The sequence below is a fragment of the Chenopodium album genome, chromosome 27 (genome assembly GCF_948465745.1).
Source record: "Chenopodium album chromosome 27, dcCheAlbu1.1, whole genome shotgun sequence".
Taxonomy (NCBI): domain Eukaryota; kingdom Viridiplantae; phylum Streptophyta; class Magnoliopsida; order Caryophyllales; family Amaranthaceae; genus Chenopodium; species Chenopodium album.
The window spans coordinates 3,206,909-3,223,166 of record NC_137860.1 but is presented as its reverse complement, the minus strand read 5'-3'; positions in this window follow the sequence as shown (position 1 = coordinate 3,223,166).

The window sequence follows — 16,258 nt, the reverse complement described above, 5'->3', positions numbered from 1 at the left end:
CATATATACGACGAAAAATTCCGTCGCAAATACTGTGACGAAAAATTCCGTCGTAAATTATAAATTTCCGACAGAATTTTCCGTCGCAAATTATAAATAACGACGGAACATTCCGCCGTAAATTATATTTCCAGCCCAAACAAATTTCTGTAATTTTCTGCATTTTCAAACCTGAATTTTTTTAATGATAAATCGACAAAAAAAAACTAAATATCGAGTCCTGAAATTGTTGTTTTAAAAATTAATTACCGACCTACGAAATTATATTTATGTACATATATATATATATAATAATTATGTCCTAGTACAAAAATAATCCACATTTTGGTATCCATACCAAACAAAAGCTAGGTTAGAGTGATTCTATGCTAGACTAAAGCTAAGCTACGCAATCGCTTGGAAACCCTGGCCTGCTCCACCACTACCTGGGTCGTCCCTAGGGTCTCAATGCTGAGGATGAATGGTGGAACATGAGTCGTTGTTGGTGAGACGACTCATCATCTCATCCATACTCTCCTTGTATCTCCTCTCCATTTAAACCATTCAGGCTTCCATTTGAGTTTGGAGAGCTTACACCCTGTGTTCCATCTGGTCTTGCATTTGAGAAATGACAGACGGCGGGTATTGCTGTAAAGAACGGGAACCTCGACCCATCTGTTTGCCATAGTAGAGCTCTGCACTTTGGCCAAGTCCCTTCACACGCCCCTTCTTATTGCGCCCACCCACCGACTCCCAGTACAACTCATTGGGACTCTTCTGAATCACCTGACTCCTTGTTTCTTTGAGCTTCTTCTGGTAGGTCTCCTACAAAATATTGAAGATAATAAAAAATATTGTTAAAAAAACAACCAACAATATAAGCTAAGTTTACGGCGCGACGTTCGACATTATTGTTTTTAAGTTTTCCCTTTAATGTTTGTTTGTGTGGTTTGATGTATTTGGCTGTTTTAGTTTTGTTTAGTTCTTATAAGTTGTAATTATTTTCACTTTTTATTTGATAGCTCTTTTGTCAAAAAAAAAACCTAATACAAGTACATTAAGCCGATTGTGTCAAGCCTCTATTGTCAAGCAAGCTTTCACGCTAATATCTGTACAAACATGTAACAACAAATGATCAGACTATAATTGCAATGTAATTTAAATTGAATTTTATAACTTCAATCATTGAATCAAGTGCTCGCTGGAAACCCAGAATCCACCCAAACAAATATATAGATCTTAATACAATTTTAATTAAGACATTACATCTCATCCCACAAGAAATCAAAGTAAACGAACCCAGTTCATAATGTCACTCATATATGTTTAAACAAAACAATTAAAGAAACTAAATATAAATAATGAAGAAATAGATACTAACCAACCTGCCATCATCAGTAATGCTTCCAGACTTCCACTATCAGCGCATAAAATTAGAGCAACCGCACCAAACACCCACAACCACACCATCAACGCACAAAATTAAAACAAATCGTACCAAACATAAAATTTAGATTTAAAGTAATTTTAAAATGAAAATCATAAATTTTAGATCTAGTATAACTGAAAATTAGAAAATAAATCTAAAGATGAAAATAAAAAATTACTCAAATTAGAGAGCTAAAGTTATTGAGGATTAAAACGAAATTGAAAATAACAAATATAATCAAAATTAGATTTAGAATATAATCCAAAACTTTAGATCGAAAAAAAAAACAAAAATTGATAATCGAAAACTTTAGATCGAAAAAAAACAAAAAACTTTAAATTCGCAAAAATTCAACACAAATTATCCCAAAAATCTAGTACCCAGAAACTTAAATCAACTTGAACAATCAACATCTACGACATTCAAACAGAAAAATCTTCAAAAATGATATTCGATGATAACAATGAGAAACATCGATCTTACCAAGCATCAAACATTACTGGCTAAGGAGGATGAGAGGATCTGATTCGGTTCATCGCTTTGAAATTTCTAGAAGAGGATGAGAGGATCTAAAGAGCAAGAGAGGAGATGAAGGAGAAGAGAGAAAGATATTTTTTAAGGGAAAGGAGATGCGAGCGGCTAATACTTAGTTCTAGGGTATTTTTTATCTTTTATCGGTTTTTTTTGTTATTTTTTTAGATTTTTTTATATTATTTTAAAAGCAAATAGAGCGCTTAACTAATTAAGATAGGCGCTGTATATTACAAAGTCACTTTTTATTAAAATAATAATAAATCATATAGAACGGTTAAATGGGGGAGGCGCTCTATATATAACTTTCAACTTACAAAATGCTTATCTTACTCAAGCGATCTATAAAATTCTAGAGATCGGCTATCCAACTTGATTTTTATGCATGTATTGTGTGTTTCTTTTTCCCATTTTTGTGGTAGTGCCGACCTGAAAGGTTTATCTGAAACCAAACAGTTTTCGAGCTGGTTGAACCCGAAGAGTTTTCATCCAAATCCAATCTGGAATCAACCCAAAGTTAACTCGACATCGATTTTACTCGAAAATTCGTGATCCAAACCCAACTTGGCATGGTATCGACTCATTATCTATCCGAAACCAATAAAACTTGAAAATTTAAGACCTGGATTTGATTTAACCCGAAACGAAATCTACCCAAAACCATTTATGCCCGAAAAATACCTCATTGTACCCGACCTTTTTTTACCCGGTTCAAAACTTCCCGCAACCCTACTAACCTACCCCAAAACTTATGTGTTAATTAGTTAACGATTTTTTTATTATAGTGGAGACCGTGGAAATTTGAATAAAAAGTGTAGCTAATGGGGGTTATGTTAAATTGTTAGTATAAGAGAGAAACTCTACAAACAATAAAAAGTGGGTTGATAGGAGTGAAATATAATAAAATACTTGTATAGAAAATAACTTTATAATGAGTTTAAAATTACATGATTGTTTTGAACTAAAATATAAAAAAACCGACTTCGAAATGACCTACTTCAAAGTCTATTAAATCCATTTTGACTCAAATAAACCTAATTAAATCCGAATCCGAGCTTAATTGAACTCCATATGACTCGACCCGAATTTAACTTGACCTGAATTCGATTTGTACCTGATCACACCTTGACCCACCTTTGACCCGAATATAATTAAAGCTTGATCCGACTTGATTTGGTTTGTTAGGATAAAATGACCCGTCGTCATTACCCGACCAAAACACCCCGAACCACCGTGGGTCAACCCAAACTCCATCTGGGTACCCAATTTAACACCTCTGATCTATTAATTATAGATTACCAAAGATAATTTGATATTATGATATTTTAGTGTTTATCATTGAGAAAATTAAAAACCTTAAGAGCACCATTGAGAATTTTTCTAAAAAAATAAATAGTGAATTTGGGTGGGGACCATAAAAGAGAAGAATCTATATCTATACTTCTATATTAAAAAGCGTTCCTAAAATCGTTTATGTGCCACGTCATCCCCTCTCATAGAATTGTGCCACATCATCATTTAATGACATGTCATTACCAATTAACAAGTCATTCCAACTATTATTAAAAAGCTTTTGACAGGTTTTGAACAAGTGTTAAAACCTCAAGGAAACAAGATCTACTTCCTTACCATCTTAGCCAATAACAATTGATGTCATCTATGCATATAAATATAACTATAAATGACATGTATCAATTGAAAAGGAAATACGAAATAAGCAGTTTGAAAAAAAATAAGAGGAATAAAATCAACATTTCACAAACATTAGTGTTAAAAATTATCTTTCTATACTCTTTATCAATTTGTAACATTAGTGTTTATACAAAGTGCTGTCATTTAACTTCTTTTTCTTGTTTTTGGATTTTTTCCTTTTTTTATATACTTGTTTTGGATTTCATTTTATGATATATAATTTATAAATTTAAAGTATTATAAGTTCTTAAACCTCTAACTATTCTCAGTTAACCATTTAATCAAGTATCGCCTTTTTGATAATGATTAATAATGTGCTATTCAACTATTTATAATGAATACATATCTCCGTCTTATTTATCTCTTTAATTATGTGTGCCTAAATTCAAAAATTTTATTTTATAGTTTTTGGAACTAAAATTTCTAATTTTATTTTTATAGAACACATTGTAATAATTTTATTAGTTAAATAAAGTTGGAATGTAACTCAAATCCCTTTATATCTATTTTCAGATTGTTTAAACACTTAATATTTGATAAATTGTATATTTCGATTTTGGGGTTCACATAGCTTACAATTGAGGTTCACCAAACAAAAAAATTATTATTTTTTTTGATAATTTTCTTAATATGCAATGACACTTATAAAAACTCCTCTTTTGCCATATAAAAATAATTGTATTGTCCATAACAAAAATATATATTAAGAAATTTATATAATCATCTTTTTTTTCTTAAAATTTTTGTCGATTTTATTAAACATTTGAAATTTGTCCCCCCGGATTATGAATCCTGGCTCCGCCACTGTCTACTTGCACCTGATGATGTTCTGGCTAGCTAATCTTTAAAGTTAATTATTTGATACAAATATTTAACCATGTATTGATGTCTGTTTCAACATGTTTTGATTTATTAACTAGTGTATAGCGCGGGCGTTGCACCGGTTGCTGCTTTAATTAGACATTGTGATACTATTATATACATTTATTATCATTTTTTATAACACAATTTATGATTGGCTTAGACGGTTAATTAAGTTATCATCTTTTTTATAAAAGGTTGGGTGTTCGAATCCCTTTATCATCTTTTTTTTTTATTTTTATTTTATATGAAGCAATATTCTTGTTGATTGAGTAGTGATGATATAGCATAATGAGAATTGGAGTAGGTGACGTGGCGTGTTCTACGTGGCACAGAGACGTTTTTAGTAACGCCTTTTAATAAATTAGTATACATTTGGTTGTTCAATATTAATTTCTGGATGGGATTATAGTACAACTTTGAGTTTTTATGAATTAACGCAATTCCTAGTAAATTTATAAATTTAATCAAAATTAATTTAGAAGGATCAATGTTGATCATTATTATTAATTAAAAATATAACAATCTGTATTATTATCTTTCATTAATATATATATATATATATATATATATATATATATATATATATATATATATATATATATATATATATATATATATATATATAATAAAGTGTTTTTTAAGTACATTTAACATTATTATAGATAATTAAAGTTATGCCAATAAAAGAGTTTTTCAAAGAGAAACTAAATATTACTAGTACGAGTTAATGTGGTAAGAGTAGTGGGTGATGACACTTAGTGCATATATATGTGGCACCAAATCACATTAAAGAAAGGGTGACACTTATGGTTAGCATGTTGTCTCTAGCTATGAGTTTTAATACTACGTATATATTATAGATCTTGTTAAACTGCTAATAAAAAATTGTATAAAGTAAAAGTAGAGAGAATTGGAGGAGAGAGAATATGAAATTAATAAAGTATGATTTATGTTGGGTCCACTAGGTGAGAGAAATTAATTAAATATTGTAAATGCTTTCCAAATAAGGAAATGGAGCAAGTATTTTAAAAACAGCCGGAAAAGAAAAGTGGAGCAAATATTTAAAAACGGAGGGAATACTTTGTATGTAAATTCGGAGAAAATCAATTTTCATCCCATTATCACACAAGATGATCCGGCAGACCCTAAGGGGGTGTTTGGTATAGTAATTTTAGATGTAGGAAACGGATTCAATTAAGTGTTTCCATTTCTACTTGTTTGGTATGTGTTAAAAGTAACAAATACCGTTTCCTAAGGGTAACAAAATCACCCAATTTGTTACCCTTGACAAACTAGTGGAAACAAAATACGTTTCCCTACTCAATCACAATCTACTCAAATTGTTTCCATTCCATTAGGATACCAAACATATAGTAAAGGTAACGTTTATCATTACCCTTTCCCCTACTTATTTGAATCATTTCCCTTTCATTTACAATATTTATACCAAACACCCCCTAAATATTAATATCTATATTTCTTCATAAATTTCTATAATAATAAATTTTATTTTATCACCACATAAAATTTAGCATTTTTTCAATCCTGTATATATAAACTTAACTAATTGCTCCTTTTTTTTTGACAAGAACTAATTGCTCCTATAAAACATATAAATATATAATTTTATGAGAGTATTATCTTAAGTGCCAACAATTTTAACATGCAAAAGTCAATCAAGAACTAATGTGAATTTGCAAGTGGGCGGATTTCGAACACATATTATTTCGATTATCATTACTAGAATTTTGAATTTTTGATCCACCAACCTTTATGTACCCCTTAGGCCTGTTCATCGGTCTAAGACCGAACCGACCGGAATTGGACCGAAAACCGAAAATTAGAATTTTAAAAACCGATGAACGGACCGATTAAGTTAGGACCGAACCCGGATCTAACCGTTTTGGACCAATTTAAGAACTTTTTAAAAAGAATACTAAATTTTTAATAAAGTTAAGGAAAACACAAAAAAAAAAAGTAAAAGAAAAACTATATTGTAACGTCATTTTTACGTCTTATTTTGTATGTTTAGTACAAAAAAATCTTATAAAGTTAAAGTTTTCTAAGTTTATTAAGGATAATTATAATTATTATTTAAGGTTTCTAGTAAAAAAATCGATCCGGTTCAAAACTGGTTTTTAAAGGGTTTTGGATCGGATCGGACTGGATCGAAGACCGAAAAATGAATTTCAAGACCCGAATACCGGACCGATTAATTCGGTGTGGACCGATTTATGAACACCCCTACCCTTAATAATCCAAAAAAAAATTAGTAGTATTTTAATTTGTATTAATATTTTTTGTTTAAGTCTTATAGTGATATAAAATGATAATATTTTGTTCAATAATCAATAATAAACTTCACTATTATTTCAAGGAAATAGAATGATACAAATGTGTTCGAGATAAAATAATAAATTATTTTAAACAAGATATATATGGATTAATGTAATAAAAATTATGAGAGAATTGATATTAAATAATGTTAAATTATCATTTTAAAAAAAATTAAATTTAACAGAGACCAAGGGTTAAATCTAGTTATAATTATGTATGAAGTTGGAAGTTAGAATGAGAATTTATATATTTTAATTCTTTTATTTTTTTAAGAAAAGGAGAGGTGCACAAAATTGATCCTCTAGATTAGAGCGGTTGATATCTTCAATACACAAAAGTGACAAGCCATCAATACTCGACCGAATAATGATGAAAGAGTGACGAGGGTGAATGCATTCACTCTATAGAATTGATATTAAATTTTGTTGAATTTATCGTTTCAAAAAAAAAATAAATTTTAAGATTTAGAGACTTGAGGTTAGGGTATTATGTATGTAGTTGAAAGTTTAATCTAGTCATAATTATGTATGTAGTTGAAAGTTTGAATGAGAATTTATTTTTTGGAAATGGTGAGCACAAAATTGATCTTCTACATTGGGGGGTCCTGATATCTTCAATACACAAGAGTGACAAGTCACGAGGGTGAACATGGTTCACTCTATAGATGTTACCAAACCAATTGGCACTTACACACATCTTACAATTTGCTCATAAATACATCTCCAATTAATTTATTTTATGTGGACTATGGACCACTGAATACAACTATACCGATAGTTTGGGGTGAGCATAGCAGGATACCCTGTAAACATTCTAAAACGGAATCGGAACCTGTTACAACAGGTTCTTCAAAATGAGAACCGAAAGCGGAACCTGTTGAACAGGTTCAGAAATTGGGAACTGAAATCGGAACCTACAGGTTCTGGTTTCGGTTCAGGGTACCCTGTATTATAATATACTCACTATCTATTTCGCGGATTTTTTAATAAAAAAGTGGTTGGTCACTAATTTACAATGTTTACAACTTGCAAATAAGACAAACTAATGCTCCCTCCATCTCTTTATTAATGTCCACTTTTTATCATTTATTACTCACATAATAGGGAGAAAGTGGACATTAATTAATAAAGAGAGGGAGGGAGTAGTATTTGTTGAGAAAATACATGTTGATATATTTGATTAACAAAAGAAACATATCAAGGAGTATTTTGGACAATTTTTTCACTTTAAGGGGGGTAATATTGTACTTTTGCCATGACTGACATGGATACAATGTCTTGTCATGAAACTCACTTAATGTTTACTTACCAAAAGAGTTAGCATAATAAACGTCTGTTTTCTCCATTGAAGACTTGAAGTACTCCTTCTTCCTTCCTCTTCCTTATAACTCTTTCCTAAGCTAATTTCCACCATTTTCATCTGCATATTCGGAAATCAAATAAAGAAAGCTGCTTCAATGGAGAAGATGGTTACCTCTATCCTTTGGGGTTAACCATGCCCTTTATTTAACACTTTATTCATAGGGTTTTAGTTTAATTTGGCGGCGAAGCCGCTGATAATGGTGATGTCTCCGATGGGTCATGGGTGGAATTGAGATGGTCTTCGCGAAGGTTCAGCTGGTGGTTCTATGGCTTCCATTGATGAATGAAGGAAGGAAAATTTATGACGGAGTTATTTCATTGCTGGCTCAGTTAAATGCCACGCAACAATAATTGACAACATATTCATGAGTCGGCAATTAATACTGTTTGACTTATTTACAAAAGAACCATTTGATAAACGAAAAGCGTTTATCAAATATATTAACTGGGGCGGCCTCGTATTTGTCTAACAAATTTAATGTATATATTTTTATTATTGTAAATTTGATATTTATTTTTTAAAAATTGAGTAAGAATTAGTGTATAATTTGAAATTAAGTGATTCTTTTATCAGGTCCAGGATACCTTACAGGTTCCGGTTCCAAAAAATTGAGAACCTGAACCGGAACTTGTTACAACAGGTTCTCCAATTTGCTACCAGGAACCGGAACCTCTTATTGCGGTTCCCAACTGGTTTTGGTTCAGATTCAAAGTACCCTGATTTTTTGCTCACCCCTACAAATAGTAGTAAAAATAAAAATATCTCGAGATATAGTGTTGCTTGATCACCTTAAATGGATTAATTAATCAATTCCACATAGTATCTTGCGTTAAATAAGATTAGAACTGAATAATTATTTGTTGGTTGATCACTTAAGCCAAGCTAAGGCGAATATTGTTTATTTCTTGTCCTATTCACGAATTTGATTAAATAAAGAATAACGACTTTACAATGTAATTCCTACGTGAATTGATTTGTGTAAATAAAATCAACTAACTTAGTTTTAGGTATTGCGTTGCATATATTGTTTGGTGATGAAATTGTAAAAAAAGGAAGAGCTAATAAAGGCCGCACTAGGGCTAGGATAGCGATTCCTCCCTAAAGGGAAGGTTATTTTAGTACCCTCACTCCCGAACTCCTTTCTGGTTTATGTAGACCAATTTGAGCATGGGTAAATTTACGATTCGTGCTAATTATTCCATGAACTCCACATGGAAGAAAGGCATGAACGAGGTTTATGAGTTTTCCTAAAACTCATTGGCGACTTCCTACTTGTTTTGGGGTATTATTGTTTTGGGAGTAAAATTTTGTCAGTGAAGTGTACCTATGTACCTTATGTAGTAAGAACAAACACGTCTTCAAATAGAACTTCTCCAGGCTGTTTATTAAATCTAAGAGTAAGTTGGTGTATTATGGTAACATGATGGTATTGCTTATGATGCAAAGTTATACCATCTTACCAGTTGTTGGTGGTGAATGCACAAGATACCAGTTGTTGTCAGCTACTTCTAGCCTTTTCAGAAGGCCTTTCTTGTCATATCTTTTCAAATCTTTTTCAAATCTTTTAGGGATGGACACACCTAATTTCCTACCCTTTGCTCCGAATTTAATTTAAGGGCGTAATACTGTCATTATGTCCAGAAAGGTATCCTTTGATTACAGAGTGGTTTGGGTAGGCAGTACCATTACAGTGGTTAATGGTATTTTAAAAATCGGAGGGAAATTTCCCGCCCATAATGTAAATAATTTCATTATAAATAGAGGTATGTGTGTTAACTATTGAAAATAGGTGTGAAAGCACATCATCTCATATCCAAAATTTTCTCATCCACTCTACGTTGACATGTCGAGATCCACGGGTTCCGGTACTAGGATGCCACAACAGGTGGATACTGCACCACCTGTCGCATGGGTGGAGATGGTCGGTTGCCCCACTTGTAAGGCCGGTGTTGTCGAGGTTCGTGGTTGCAACTTGTCTTCCCCGGGACGCTTATACTACAAGTGCCGCAACAATGATTTTTTCCAATGGCTTGACGAGGAAAGCGTCATTCGATCCGATAACATGTTACTAGGGAAGCTAGTTTGGGTGGGCATGGACAAGATGTCAGCCGATATCTCCCAGATTAATTTGGGGATCAAGATTGTTACGAAGCTGGCTGTAGTGTTATTAGTTTGCGTTGTTACTTTTGCAATTTTAAGATTTTAAGAAAGTGTTTAGCACTACAACAAAATGTAAATAACTTTCATGTAATCGTTGTTTATGTACGAAATTGTCTTAATTTAAATGGAAATCAATCCATTCCAATGCGTTTGCACAAAATATTGATCATATTGTTTACAAAACGCTTACAAAATATTGATCATATTGTCTTACAAAACGCTTACAAAATATTGATCATATTCATCAAATTGTGAAGTCATTGGATTGGCTTACACATTGGTTGCACCTTTTTTGTTACAATTATCATAACCTAATGCTGATTGACCTTCTGCCTGGGGGTGGTGGTGACGCTGTACCATTTGCCTGTTAAGAAATACCAAAACTAAGTCAGATGGTGTCAACTTAATACCATAGTACGCATACAGTAAAATGGAGATAATAAATTTGAAAATATACAATACGTACGTGGAAGGAAAGATCTAACAAGTGGACCACGAACGGTTCTTCTGGCTGTTGAGGTAGAGTGGCCATAGGTATTAGTTCGCCCTTCTTTTTCAAAATACAACAACCCCACCCGGAGAAGCTTGAGGCCCAAAAGTAGCCGTTTCATAAATTGAAGGCAGACGTAGTCTTAACAGAAGGAGGTCCTCAGCAGTATTTCGACTCTCCGTCACAATCAACACCGATGGGTCAAACCATTTGTAAATTTCCAGAAAGTGCCTGACAAAACAAAGTCGGTTCATCCCTCTAGCGTTCCAACACACAACTTTTTTTCCTTTCGGTATGATAGGAGGTGAGTTGAATGTTGGTGATGTGGGAGCTGCCTTCACTTTGACAACGTGAAATCGCAACTGAAATTTCTTATAATAAGAATAAAATACTTGTACATGCAAAACTACAGATAAAGTAGCCAGCTCCATGATATGAATAGAATCACTAAATGAACCAATAAAGAGTGGACAAGTTTTTGTTGGTATGGCATATATACCAATTTGGTCAAAATGGTATGCAGGTGTTTGATCAAACACCGACAGTAAATTCTCTGGTATTATGACATGCTGGTCAAAATTTAGTGACAAATTATGTAATTCCCACTCCAAGTACCCCCACAAAATAAAGGTAGGTGAACAGGGAGTATGTTAACACTTGTTGGTGGTATGAGCATGCACTTACCCGGAAAGGGGTCTGCATAAATCGCAGAAGAAAGCAATCCGACCCGTAATGCATCTACGGGTATCGTATTACCCGACTCAGTATCATCATAACTAGAATAATACAATGTCTGGTTTATATTCAGCTCTACCTCACAGCTACTAAGGGGCTTTAAGAACATAACATAAGGGGGAGGATATGGAATTCGTCTTGATGGTGAGAGTTGTGTTGACTTAAGTTTCATACATATATTTGGAGAGGTATTGGCCATGTTTATAACACTAATTCCAAAAGCATGGACATCTAACTTCTTATTTATACACAAACATTTAAGCATTAAATTCATTAATGTACTCCCAACGACTTGGACCTTAATCTAAACACCATCACTCGTCACATAAGTCTCAAAAACAGATAGTGTAACATACAGTTATCGTCCTACAACATTCATTCATGGAGAGAGTGCAAATATATGGGAAATAACAGGAGTGGAAATAAGAGGGAATTAATACCGGGGAGTGCAAATATAAAAACACTTGCGTGTTTAGTGGTGAAAATAAACACCTCAGAAAAGAAGGTGGAGGTTTTATTCAACACAAAACATTGATCGTTTTAAAAGGTTTTTTTATGAGAGGTTTTATTAAACACAAAACATTGATCGTTTTAAAAGGGTTTTTTATGAGAGGTTTTGAAAGGGCTGTGTTTTGTTTTTTTTTTTTACGAATTAATTTGCTATATGATTAATGAGAACAGTTCAATCAATGAGAGTAGGGTATATACCATTTAAACCCAACTCTCAATACCATTTACTATAACATGGTATACCATTTACTTTACGATAGTGTACCATGCAATGTAAGATGGTATACTAGTATCTTCAAGCTGGTATACCATTCGATTTTCCACTGAATGTAAAATGCAATGGCCAAAGTTATATTAGTAAGTCATAAAACCTTTATTTTTACACATTTTTTTTTATTTCAAATGTAAAATGTAATGGCACTTATATTATAAAATATAATTTCATAACTCATATTTCTTACCCTCTAAATAGCTCAATTTACTATTAATTTCATAACTTATATTTCTTACCCTCTAAAGAACCTAACCTATAACACACATACACCATTGACAATAACAATACACACCATCTAACCTATAACAACATACACCATTTGACTATAAGATGGTGTACCATTAAGCACTAGAACACTATAACATGGTGTACCATTAAACATCACATAATAGTATACACTGTAATAAAAAGATCTAATTAGAACATAATCGCATTCATTCCTTAGCATTATCTAGCATAAAACAAAACAGACAAAATAAACTGCATGCTGTACAACAGGGGTGTCACAGTAGCCATTGTCTAGTCAAATAGAGTGTAATATCTGAACCAAATAAAATCCACACATCCGAACCAAATAAAATCCACAAATCCACACATCTGAACCAAAGACCTACACAGTGTCTATCTAGGCAGAACACAAATTCCATAACTACAAAACAACTAATCCATCCAATTCGTCCTTCTTTTCATTGCAAATAGAGCGCAAATCCTCAATAAGAAGCGAAGCCCGGGAAAATTCCATGTCCTGGGAATCAGCACCTCCTTCCTGTGCAATAACAACACCAAAAACTAAGTTCAACACCAACAATCAACAACTCATAGCCAGAGTCCATACATAACTGAAACGACAACAATATCACATTTACCACTTGAAACTTAGTCGGAAAACGCTCTATACTAGCCTTAATGCAAGCCAACATGATAACCCTACAACTGACACTGTGCAAATAGGACAAAATAATGTTATTAAAAACAAATAGGACACTGAAAGAGCTGAACAATGTGCGTAGCAGTGGTGAACTCACAAATCAGGCTGGTGCACAACTTCGACGCTTTTGATAACCCATCCTCCAAAACTACCCAGTTCCCAATTCTTGTCATGGGTCTTAATCAACACCTCCATCGCCCCAACCTGGTAACACAAAATGCATTAGCAAATGACCACTCTATTCAATAAGAGATATCAAAGTTAGACAAATAATGTAACTAAAGACAAGTTTCTACCAATTTCTTTAAGAAAGGTTCATGTTCCGTAGCAAGGTCAGAGTACATGGAGTCAATTAGACATATCTTCTGTTCTTTGAAGGAGAACGCAACACACCATCAGTGTTCCCCCATTAGAACAGGTACAAAGATTTGCATAATCAAAACAATATTCAATACCAATATAATCCCAAAAAAACACACTTCATGTTAACACCAATCCAAATTACCATATTCATAAGGTACATGTCACAAAACCAAGCCCTTACCACAGCAATTTACTTACAATCCACCCCCCGCAGTGGGTGACCATGTTTTTTTGCCAGGGCAGAAGCATCTTCCATGTTTGTCACCAGCTTAATCTGCAACAAGTCATTGAATAAATATTCCGTATATATCATTATATCATTTCAAAATGGTTTTCATAAATGAAAAGCTACGTACAGCAAACGCAGGATGGAGCATGATCCTTTTGCTGTGACCATCATACTTAATACCCCATTCCTTTGTATACAGCTTGGATACCACAGCAACATACTCCGTCCCTACCCTACGCCGAATGTGCAGAACATTAAGGCAACATTCCTTATCAGCAAACTCCCCTTCACATTCCAACAAAACAGGACTGCAACAACAAAATGGATACCTATTATTAGTCCTAACAATTCATACCTAAATGATAGCACAAGAGCAATCTACTATATGAATGGTATACCATCTTATAATCTCGCTGGTATGACAAGAGATGTTGATGGTATCATACCCCCAACACTTATGCATACTATCAAGTATCAGGATGGTATCATCAACATGGATGATATACAAATAAACCTAAACAACAGCTATGCACACTTAAATTGAACCATATCATTGAAAGGAAATATCATCAAAGCAAATATCATCAAACCAAATATTATCAAACCAAATATTATCAACACATTATCAACGTATACAAAACTGGCACTTCCAGAGGATCCCAATCGAATCCACTTCAAAAGATTCAGATCAGGTGCCTTTAGCTTAGACAGTTCAGCCCTTCGATTCCCCACAAATTCACCAGAAATGACCTTTATCGAAGGCTTCAATGTCCTCTTGGTGTCACTACGGTTACATTGCTTTGCCCCATCATCCTTTTGCCCATCAAAATCATCTTCGGGTTCATTTGACTCCGCATCAACAAAATCTTCAACTTTCTTTCCTTCATTTAAAGCTTCAGGTTCACTTTCTTTACCAATGATTCCTGCTTTTTCGCCCAGGATAGTGTTGTCCCTCCCTTTCCCACCATCATCATCTACAGCAGCTTTAGGCACAGCCCCGTCATTATCATTCCCACCAGCAGATCCATTCCCCCCAGTCCCATTCCCATTCCCACCACTCCCCCCATCATCATCGTCATCAATAAATTCATAACGCACCTTAGAGGTCACACCCTCAAGCACTTCTGAAACCTTCATTGAAATATTCCCAACAGCAGCAAAGTCATCCAACTTAGTAAAAGTACCAGAAACAGAGTTTCCATATTCCCCCTTGTCCAAGTCTCGCTCTTTGATTGAGCTTGAGCCAGAGCTGCCCACATTAGTTGGATTAGGGGAACAATGAACACGAGACCTTTCCTTCGGCGCACCCCTAAACGTAGGTACGCTGTTGCTTGCTTTCAAAATCTTCTCCAAATTCTTCTCCAAATTCTTCTCCATCACCTTCCCCATATTCTTCTCCAGCAACTTCTCCATATTCTTCTCCAATGCCTTCTCCATGTACTTCTCAAACGCCTTCTCCATGTTCTTGTCAAAGATCTTCTCAATTTTCTTCTCCAATTTCTTCTCCATTCTCTCATACATCGGCCTGATCATATCTAATACCTTCAAAACAACATAAAAACAATAGTTTAGACACAAAACTATCAACTCTATAACTAAACACAGCAACAATGTTTACCTCATCTGCAACACGAACTTCTAGCGGCTGGCATGAGTCCTTTCCAACCATTGGATGCCGTTCCCCATATGCTACATCAACAGTCTACAATGAATTCACAATAAAAATAGTAAACAGATTGCTCACACAACACAATTGCAAATTAAAACAATTGAAAATACAACACATTCACCTTCACTTTCCCATAGTCCAGTAATGGTAGCAAATCAGCTTGGATTGCAGCAACAAACTTCTTCTCAGTCCACACCTCTGATCTAGGAAAATGCCCCCAACTCAAAGGAGGCAACGCAAGGTGGTCCAAGTAAAAAATCTGCAACAAAAAAATGCATATTAAACAACAATAGAAAAACAGGTGAGGTTTTACAATACACTTATATACCATAATACCCGGAGGAATAACACACATCCACCACCACTGGCAGAAAACCCTCTCTTATTAAGCCTCCTCCTAAAATCTCTTACACAAGTCATCAACCAACTGTGTGCACATGCACACCAATCAAAATACTGCGCACCATCACCTATTGAAACAGCGGGCTGTAATGAAGCAGCTAAGCTCTGACCATTGGTAGTCGTACATATCAGTAGTCCCAACATCGCTACCAAGAACGCCTTCATGAACTCATCCTTCTCATGCTCAGTGTTAATCGGCATTAAAGGCAGCTCATCAACTGCCTGTTGGATCTTAATGTGACATGAACCATCTATCTTCACCTCACCATAGTGCTGAACTATCGCGTCAACCCTTGATTGCATG